Raw genomic sequence first — 10,878 nt, forward strand, 5'->3', positions numbered from 1 at the left:
TTAGACAACTGCGCCACTGAGGAGGCCCCTAAATTGATGGAATTGTTTTATTATGTTACTTAGATCGACGCACCGGCTCTAGGGGGTTTTAAGTGCCTTTGAACACAGTATGGTATTTAAAAAAATATGATTTAACTAGGTAAGTCAGTTAAGAACAAATTATTATTTACAATGACAGCCTACCCTGGTCAAACCCGGACAATGCTGGGTCAATTGTGCACCGCTCTATGGGACTCCCAATCACAGCCTGATGTGACACAGCCTGGATTCGAACCAGGGACGGTAGTTACACCTCTTGCACTGAGATGCAGTACCTTGACCGCTGCGCCACTCGGGAGCCCTGGTAATAAATGACAGGCGCACCGGTTTGAGTGTGTCAAGAACTGCAACGCTGCTGGGTTTTTCACTCTCAACCGTTTCCTGTGAGTATCAGGGATGGTCCACCACCCAAAGGACATCCAGCCAACTTGACACAACTGTGGGAAGCATTGGAGTCAACATGGGCCAGCATCCTTGTGGAATGCTTTTGACTCCTTGTAGAGTCTATGCCCCAATGAATTGAGGCTTTTCTGAGGGCAAAAGGTGGTGCAACTCAATATTAGGAAGGTTTTGTACACCCAGTGTATATCTTATTCATTATGATCTAAAAGGCAAAAGTGCTTCTAGATCAGCTCTTCTACACTGAGATGCTTTATGAACATGGGCCCTGAAGTCTGTAAAATTGGGAACAAGGACAAAGAACCAGATTGGGAACAAGGAACAAGGACCAGATTGTTAACTATAGTTTTATTGAGGCTCATTAATGAATACCACCGGTATTCAAATCCATTGAGTGTACACCAAACTGTTTTCAGTCTCTTCTTTAAAACTATCAAGTAGGAGTCCAAATTGTATCCACTTTTAATTGTATCCATTGCACTTCTCTCAATGTTGTAAATCAATGTTACGCGCATGGGTTCGATTCTACACTACGATTCATTAATTTAACCATTATCGCATCAATCTGGTTTCATTATTTTACCTTGGCTTAAAATGATACTTTGTTTAATCGACAAACATGCATGTTCGTCCAGTGGGTGTAATGTTGATTTCGCTGCTTTTCCATTTCCCTCTCTTTATTTCAGATTTTTTTACACTAGTTCCCCTCGCTCCGGCAGTCTCTACGGTGTGTAGTTGAGCAGATGAATCCGAGCCCAAACAATCCCACTGAGTATTATGGCAAAAACAAAAACACATGAAAAAACCTGTTGATGTGACATTTTGTTCCCTCTCACCTCAACGCACGCCAGTCACAATGGACCACTGCCGCTGTGTGGGGGTGCTGTGTTTCTAATCACCATGGTGATGTCTCTTTGCCTCCCAGGCTCCCTTGGGGGTGGGGGGTGGGCGGGGCAAGGGAGCCAGTTGTCAACCAAGCCCCAACCAACAACCAAAACTGAGGAGGGGTTGGGGGTGGGTAGATATTGCCAGAGAGATGCTCCTACAGGTATCTTAGTACTGATGTAACATCCTCAACACGTGCACACACACAGCAGCCACACCTGCCCAATCCCAGTCCTGCTACCTGTTCCGTGCTCTCTTCACATTCCCAGTCAAGACAATAACAGCACGTCAACGGCACAATGTTGATTGAGGGGAGTTAAACTTACAGTAGGGGGAAGGCTTTGAATTTCACTCCTAACCTTTAAAAGGGCAAAAAATAGAACAAAATGGTGCAGGTTCACGAGCAACTAGGCTGAGAACATCTGTGTGTGGGTAAATCATCTTTACGTGACAGAGAGACGCAGAGATGTCATTACTCTGGAACAAGACAAAAGGGCACCTCTCATTCTTAGCCCATCGGATCATTTTTCATTTGCTTGTTTGATTGTTACCCTCCCTGCCTGTTCATTCTCCAACAGACCAACTAAACTCTCAACTCTACTGCCTCACAGATATGTGACAGAAAGACAAAGCACTTTAACCAAACATGAACACTAACATTATAATTTAGCTCCAAACTAATTAGAGGTGTAGAATAAACAATTCATGTGATACGATAATTCCAAAGTTTAGCTAGTTTGATATTGACAGTTTTGCTCATATACCTGGTGCTTTCGTCCAGTGACTGCATACAATAAGGAGATTTATTAAGCTCAGCACTTCCAAAGCTTCAGTCGGCTCAAGTAGTTGCTATAAGTTGGTGCTAAAAGAGAATTACGTGAACTGGGATGGTTATAACATGGTTCAACATAAGCCTGTCATGTTATGTCATCAGATGTCTGATTCATTTAACTGATGAATGACAACACAGATTACACAGTATGTTGTGCACGTGCACTGCCTTGAATTTGGGGGGGGGGGGGGGTATAAAACAATATCCGGAATTCAAGGCTCACCTTGTGTCTATACACTAAACAAATGCAGCAATTGGACACTCCAAGTGGTTGGCAATCTGTCTAATGAGTTAATTTGCCACCGATTTAGCCAACACATTTTACTGCTCACCTTTTGGACCACGCTCAAATAACAGCTTGGCATAAGCATGTAGTTGCTGCCACTTCTTTAAAGCCCTTTAAGAAGTCACATGGTTTGCTTCTTTTTTTTCTTTAACGAGACAATCTGGGATTGGTACATCCATTTCAACGTTTAAATGAATGACTACAGACATTGACTCTTGAAGAATAGAACTTATAAATGCTTCATGAGTTCAGTTCAACTGTCTTACCCCATCAGAACCCAAAATATAGGCTAAGCTTGTTTTACTCCATTGCTTGTAAACAATGTTATTGTAAACATTATATAGTTATATTGTTTTTTAATTTTATTGTTAAAACAATCATTTTGATCACATGGATGGTACTTGCATCCATAGCTCTGACTATGAATTAGAAATTGGTTACATTGCTGTGTACCCCAAAATAATGGAGGGGTGGCCGCTTTGCTGTTGTTGTTTGAATCCCAGATTTCACCTTTAACATATCTCAAATGCAACATCATATGTAACATCTGGTATAAGAATATAGATATTCACCTATTACAGAATAAAGTTACATTCAAAGTACATATACATATCCAACAGAAGTGACCTCAATATCTATATGATTAACAGGTAATGCAATTGATTGGTTGGGAAAACAGCCAAGACAAATCTTCTAAACCAATTGATTTAAATCTGATACGGGACTGTTTACTACATGGTTGCTAGTTAAGATCATCGCCTGCCACCGCGTTAATCAGCTCCAGGTCGTACATCAGTCAGAAAGGCAGGTGACATTTTACGAATGCTTTATAAGTTGTTTGAACCTAACGTCTTATAAAAAGTTTATCATATGTTATGTTTATGTGTCATTATGAGATGATTATAAGACATAAGGGCATACATTATAAATGATGCAATGCCTTATAACTGCATCATAATGCATTATACCGGCAGTTCTTAAGATAAGTGTTACTCAAAGGCACAGGCTCGAAAGAAGGACCTTAATGACACCTTTCTCCTTGAGCATCTATGCTTAACTCTCTTCCTCCTTTTCCCCTCCCCTGTCCCAAAGCAGCCAGCTGGGAACAGTGTGCATGTGCTGACGTCCCCACTAACCTTGGCCAGTGTTAGGATTACCGTGCATTTACACTCAATGCTCCTTCTTTCCTTAAGACTTATTAAGAATGATAATGAGCTCGGAAAGGGGCAGCATGTCCCTTTCTCGGTCTTGTGAGCTCTCTTCCTCATCGCTCTCTTTTTTTCTAACCTGCATCCTCTGCCTCTCTCTCTCTCACCCCTGCATCCTCCATCTTTCCCTCTCTCCACTTCTCTCTCCCTCTCTCCTCTGTATTGAAAGGGCCTAGAACAAATTACCAAAAAGGCCATTACCATCTATGAACTGAAGGATTTAATCGATAGTTATTTCATGCCTTCAAAATCAACCCTATATTACTGTTGTCTGTGTGATTTGTTTATTTTGCCCGGGAAAATTCCTTCACTCGAAGAGGGAAAGATTGCTCGGGATGCAATTCACCTTGAGCCTCTATTATAATGGATTTCTCTACTGGTTGATCAAGCATGCAAAAAGGACATTTCCCCAGCACTAAAATAAAAACAATAATGATGATTAAAAACACAAGCACTATTTGCACTTGTACTACTGTATGTGTCGAGGGTAGATTTTACAAGTCGAGACCGAATGGACGTTGTTGTGTGGTGTGAATTTGGATACAAAATCATTTCATGGGGCAATTGAGGGAGTTCGAGTGTGAGAAAACAATAGTATTAGCTCTTGAGCCCTGTCAAATTGCAGCCTGAGATTATTGACATTTGTTTTGACATCAAAGACCTGCAGGTCCAGAGTCAAGGTCAAAATGAAAAGGAACACACACCAGACCTGGGTTCAAATACTATTTGAAATAATCTTAAATACTTGAGCTGAGCTTGACTGAGCTTGTCTGGCACAATGGAACCAATAGAGTAGTTGCAAAAGTGCAAACCCTGCCCATCTGGTACTGCAGGAATGCTAAAGCATTCTACAAATGCTAAAACATTGAAAGATTTAAAATAGTATTTGAACCACAGGTCAGACACACAGAGTTCATTCTGCATAACCTTGACAGATACTTACTTGAGAATACATTTTTTACATTTAAAACTCGGACAAAACAGAGATGCTAGTTCTAGGTCCCAAGAAACAAAGAGATCTGTTGTTTGATGTGACGTCTCAAATAAAACTGAAGAACCTCAGCGTTACTCTGGACCCTGATCTCTCTTTTGACAAACATATCAAAAGTATATGAAGAGCAGCTTTTCTCCATATTTGTAACATTGCAAAAATCTGAAATGTTTTGTGCAAAAGAAAAAAAACAAGATTAGTCTATTGCAATGCTCTTCTCTCCGGCTACCCGGATAAAGCAGCAAATAAACTTCAGCTAGTGCTAAACACGGCTGCTAGAATCTTGACTAGAACCTCAAAATTTGATCATATTACTCCAGTGCTAGCCTCTTACTCCATTGCTACACAGGCTTCCTGTTAAGACTATAGCTGATTTCAAGGTTTTACTGCTAACCTACAAAGCATTACTTGGACTTGCTCCTACCGACCTCTCTCCGATTTGGTCCTGCCATACATAACAACACGTATGCTACGTTTACAAGATGCAGGCCTCCTTATTGTTCCTAGAATTTCTAAGCAAACAGCTGGAGGCAAGGCTTTCTCCAATCCATTTTTGTGAAATGGTCTGGAATGGTCTGCCAATCCATGTGAGAGACGCAGACTCTGTCTCTACCTTTAAGTCTTTACTGAAGACTCATCTCTTCAGTAGGTCCTATGATTGAGTATAGTCTGGCTCAGGGGTGTGAAGGTGAACTGCAAGGCACTGGAGTGAAGAACCACCCTTGCCGTCTCTGTCTGGCCGGCTCCCCTCTTCTCCATTGGGATTCTCTGCTTCTGACCCTATTAAGAGGGCTGAGTCACTGGCTTGCTAGTGCTCTCCCATGCCGTCCCTAGGAGGGGTATATCACTTCGTGCCAGGATTTTTTCACTATACTCGACTTGAGTGGGTTGAGTCACTGACGTGATTTTGCTGTCCGGTTTTGCACCTGCTCGGGCTTGTGTGGTAGGGGAGATTTTGTGGGCTATACTCCGCCTTATCCATTTGGTGGTGTGGGGGCTGTGCTTTGGCAAAGTGGGTGGGTTTATATCCTGCCTGGTTGGCCCTGTCCGGGGGTATCGTCGGACGGGGCAACAGTGTCCCCTGACCCCTCCATGTCTCAGTCTCCAGTATCTATACTGCAATAGTCTATGTGCTGGGAGGGCTAGGGTCAGTTTGTTTTATCTGGTGTAATTCCTGTGTGAACTTAAGTTTGCTCCCTCTAATTCTCCCATCTCTCTCCTGCCCTCTCTCTCTCCCCTCCTGGAGGACCTGAGCCTTAGGATAATGCCTCAGGACTACCTGGCCGGACGACTTCTGGCTGTACCCATCCCCAGTCCACCTGATCATGCTGCTGATCCAGTTTCTGCTGTTCTGCCTGCGGCTATGGAACTCTGACCTGTTCACCGGATGTGCTACCTTGTCACAGACCGGCTGTTTTGACCCTCTCTCTCCCTCTACCGCACCTGCTGTCTTGACCACTGAATGCTCGCCTATGAAAAGCCAACTGACATATACTCCTGAGATGCTGACCTGTTGCACCCTCTATAACCACTGTGATTATTATTTGACCCTGCCAGTCATCAAGGAACTTTTGAACATCTTGAAGAACGATCTGGCCTTAATGGCCATGTACTCTTATAATATCCATCGGGCACAGCCAGAAGAGGACTGGCCACCCCTCAGAGGCTCGTTCCTCTCTAGGTTTCTTCCTAGGTTTTTCCTAGGCACCGAGCTTCTACATCTGCATTGCTTGCTCTTTGCGGTTTTACGCTGGGTTCTGTATAAGCACTTTGTGACATCTGCTGAGATAAAAAGGGCTTTATAAATACATTTGATTGATTGAATTAGACACCTGAATGTTTCTCTGACTGATAGGTCTACAGAATATGTATAGGTTGGGGGTACAAGTCAATTCTTCCTGTGTCGGCATGGTGCGATCTCACCAAGAGGCCTGATGTATTACACCCATACACCAACAATTGAAGTTACATTACTTAAAATGGTATGTATGTTACTGTACTGTTTTAGTCCTTCCTTCTTTCTGTTCACCTGTCCTTCACTTTTTCACACAATCAACGAAAAAAGGGGGTACATTTGGAGAAAGTAGAGAAAGAAGAAAAGTCTCTGTGTGTGTGTCTCTCTCGCTCTCTCTCTCTCTCTCTGTGGGGTCTCTCTGATGCTCTGGGGGTAAGTTTCTCCTAGGTAAAGAACTAGGATCAGCTTCCTCTCCCCCATTAGTGAGGAAAATGCTAAACTGACCCAAGATCAGCATCAAGCCTAATTTCAACCTACTCTTCTCTCTAACTCCTGAACACTTTACTGTACTGCAACTTCTGTTGATCATGTGAAGCACACTAAGCCCGTACCACTCCACATCACACAGTTTTGTCAACAATTACAGGTGCACCATCGAACCACTAAACTGCATAAACTTCCTTTGGAGTTTCAAACTATGCCATTGTAAGAAGCTGATGCACCTTACCTTTTTACCTGGCTAGAGCTTAAATGTAAGAGCTTAAATGTAATCATTTAAGACAAAACTTACTATATAATATTCCTCAACATGTGCTTAATAAACTGTTTGACTGAAATATGTCGGTAACAAGGATATTGAAGTGCCTTCCCTAGCTTCATAACAAATTGGCCTACATCATCTAAACTCATCTGTTGTGTTAGTATGGGAGATAAATAAGGAATAAACATATTGCATTTACAGTACTGGTCCATAGTGAAGCTTGATACGCACAATGAAACCATACCTATACACATACACATATGGCATGTGTATAAAACACACAGAATAAAATATAAAACGAACATCCCCAATGCTTGATGAGAAGGAAAAAAAGTTTCATGTTTACCTTGTGCGCTGATACCACTGGCATTTTTAATATGTGAGATGGCTTCCCTTGAATGATCTGTTTAACCAAAGACAGGGGAGAAGAAAAAAAAGAGGGTAATTAATTACTTATGGGAGCCTTGCACGCGAAAGACAATTAACCTGCCTGGTCGCCATGGATATGACATATTTGCCCTGAAAACAACACAATAATTAGCAAAGGAGAAAGATCCGGCGAGAATATGAGAACTCTTGGGTTTAAGGTACCAGTGATCTTTTCTCTCGTCTCTCTGTATGGGGATCATTTACACGTAACATACACACTGGCATATGCAAAGATATCATTGAAACAATGCTTTGAAAATGAGGTAAAGACTTAAGGTAAAGACAGTATTATACACCATATTCCTTGGCTTATTGTACTGATCAGTTCATTGATATTTGAGCAACAAATATGAACAAGAAGCATATTCCAAATGAAGTATCATAAGTGATTCTGTATGGCTGAGTTGGTAGAACATGGTGCTTGCAAAGCCAAGATTGTGGGTTCAATTCCCAGGACCGCCCATACATAAAATGAATGCATGCATGATTAAGTCACTTCAGATAAAAGTGTCTGCTAAATGGCATATATTTGAATGTAAAAGAAACTTACTAACTATAAGATGAGAAATTGTGCTTATTCTACCCATACAAGTATAATGAACCTCCTCTTTCAGGGTTGAATACCACTATGTGTGTGTGTGTGTGTGTGTGTGTGTGTGTGTGTGTGTGTGTGTGTGTGTGTGTGTGTGTGTGTGTGTGTCAGGTGCCACTTCAACAACTTAATAAGGCAAAGGGTGAGATAGGTGTGCCTATGAGTTGGCAATACGATGTGAGGCTTTGTTGTTTTTTTGCCTACAAAGTCAAACAAAAAATGCAGACACATAATGGCAACATTGTAGGCTAATTATTATACAATGGGGTGGATAAGATAAGACAACCCTCATCAAATGCATGCTTAACTTCGGCATTTTGTTGCATTGCCATTGAATATGTAATGCTATTCCATGCATTGTTGCTAGGCCTAGGCCTACTAGTTTGATAAATACAGTAGCCCTGGAGGTCCGCCCACCAGACAGCATATGAACGCGTCATAAGCCATGAAAAAAATATATAGGAAATTAGCAACATTTTCTCTCAACCTTATGGCAAAATGTTTAAAATAGCATGAGATTAGCTATAAAACTGCACATTCTTCCCTATGCCCCATGGCAAAAAAAGTATTCATATATATGGGGGGGAGTGGGGGTGCTCGAACATGCGAGGACCCCGCGAAACTGCGCTATGCCACTGATCCTGTGTTATTTTCTTGTTGGTTGACCTATAATGCAAAATAATGAAGAAGCCATCTCTGTTGTATATTTTGGCAGTGCGATAGAGATGGCGTAAATAAACAGTCACAAGAAAGTTAACTTGGCAATTGATTGGTGGGCTACATTGTTATGTTTTAGTCTTCCCGAAAGTTTGGAATTTTACAGCGGTCTGTTTAAAGTTTTGGTGAGAGCCCAGCTCGACACTGTCAAAAGCACAGCAGCCTACCTATGAGTCGCTCGACTGCTCCTGTCCGCAAGCTTGCGCGCTGAGCTAGGGGCTACACTGTAGAAGCAAGCTGTTCGCCGTTCAACCATTCGTCTGCTAAAGGTATCATTTTGAGAGTATTTTCATGCCGAATGGCAGGTATCCTACCGGCGTCAAAGCCAGCGACGCCGAAAAGAGTAGGCTACTTTGATGTTGCTCAGCGTTGTAAGTGATATCTTTGGAAATGCGAAAATAGTGAGGTGAAAATGAAAACTCTTACCTGTAGGCTACTTCGCTGTCTTTCGGTGACTTTCCAATTCCAACTAAGGGGTATGTGTGTTTAGGGTGGACTGTGAGAGAGCATGCTTGATCAAAGTTGGCACCTTTTTTCAGTTTTTCTTGTTTTATTGTTGCATTTTCCAATTTCTTACATGGGGCGAGTTGCCCGGAAGATCTGCCCTGGAGACCGGCTCGAAGTGGGAAGAGGAGTCCTTAATTGAATTTCTCGGTAAGCAATTGTCGGTTGGAAAAGCTGGAACGGAATCCTGATGTCATTCTCTATTTCAACCTGACAGGCTTTACAAATCATAGTTGTCGCTCTAGTGTAGTAAACTGTACTTCAAGAAAAGGGACACATTAAAACTTTAATGCTTATTTGCTACATCAATTTCTGGACTTATACATTTATGATATATATTAATTCTTGAAAAATATAGGCCTAACTTATAATGTGCCTTAAGAAAGTATTCACACCACTTTACTTTTTCTACATTTTGTTGTGTTACAGCCTGCATTTAAAATTTGAGATGTTGTGTCACTGATCTACACACAATATTCCACAATGTTAAAGTGGAATTTTGTTTGTAGAATTTTTAAATTATAAAAAAATGTAAGCTGTCCCTTTGTTATGGCAAGCCTAAATAAGTTCAAGAGTAAAAATGTGCTTTTAAAAAATCACATAATAAGTTGCATGTAGTGGTTAACATGATTTTTTAATGACTACCCCATCTCTGTACATCACACATACAGTTATCTATAAGGTCCCTCAATCGAGTAGTGGATTTCAAGAACAGATTCAACCACAAAGACCTTGGAGGTTTTTCAATGCCTCGCAAAGAAGGGCATCGATTAGTAGACGTGTGAAAAAAAGGCAGAAGTTGAATATCCCTTTGAGCATGGTGAAGTTATTAATTACACTTTGAATGGTGTATCAATACACCCAGTCACTACAAAGATAGAGGCGTCCTTCCTAACTCAGTTGGCGGAGAGGAAGGAAACTGCTCAGGGATTTCACCATGAGGCCAATGTTGATTTTAAAACGGTTACAGAGTTTAATGGTTGTGATATGATAAAAATGAGGGGGATCAAGAACATTGTAGTTACTCCACAAAACTAACCTAAATGACAGAGTGAAAATATTCCAAAACATGCATCCTGTTTGCAACCAACACAACACATCATTGAGTACCACTTCATATTTTTAAGCATGGTGGTGGCTGCATAATTTTATGGGAATGCAAGGACTAAGGATTTTTTTTAGGATAAAAAGAAACAGAATACAGCTATAAGCACAGGCAGAATCCTAAAGGAAAACCTGGTTCAGTCTGCTTTCCAACAGACAGTGGGAGACAAAATCACCTTTTGGCAGGAAAATAACCTAAAACACAAGGCCAAATCTACACTGGAGTTGCTTACCAAAACAACTTTGAATGTTCCTGAGTGGTCTAGTTACAGTTTTGACTTACAGTACCGGTCAAAAGTTTGGACACACCTACTCATTCAAGGGTTTTTCTTTATTTTTACTATTTTCTACATTGTAGAATAATAGTGAAGACATCAAAACTATGAAATAACACATG

The 10,878-nt window shown here is 41.3% G+C and overlaps 1 protein-coding gene across 1 annotated transcript in view; it reads right to left on the reverse strand.

Annotated features, from left to right (window-relative positions):
* Positions 1–9,503, reverse strand: part of casz1 (castor zinc finger 1) — a 264,348-nt gene extending 254,845 nt beyond the window's left edge. Inside the window, exons 1-2 of the mRNA XM_014145815.2 lie at positions 9,300–9,503; positions 7,482–7,538 (exon numbers count right to left, since the gene is read on the reverse strand). The gene's annotated coding sequence lies outside the window, so the exon portion shown is untranslated. The remainder of the gene's footprint in view (positions 1–7,481; positions 7,539–9,299) is intronic.
* Between the last annotated feature and the right edge of the window lie 1,375 nt (positions 9,504–10,878).

This window comes from Salmo salar, chromosome ssa15, assembly GCF_905237065.1.
Source record: "Salmo salar chromosome ssa15, Ssal_v3.1, whole genome shotgun sequence".
NCBI classification, from domain to species: Eukaryota; Metazoa; Chordata; class Actinopteri; order Salmoniformes; family Salmonidae; genus Salmo; species Salmo salar.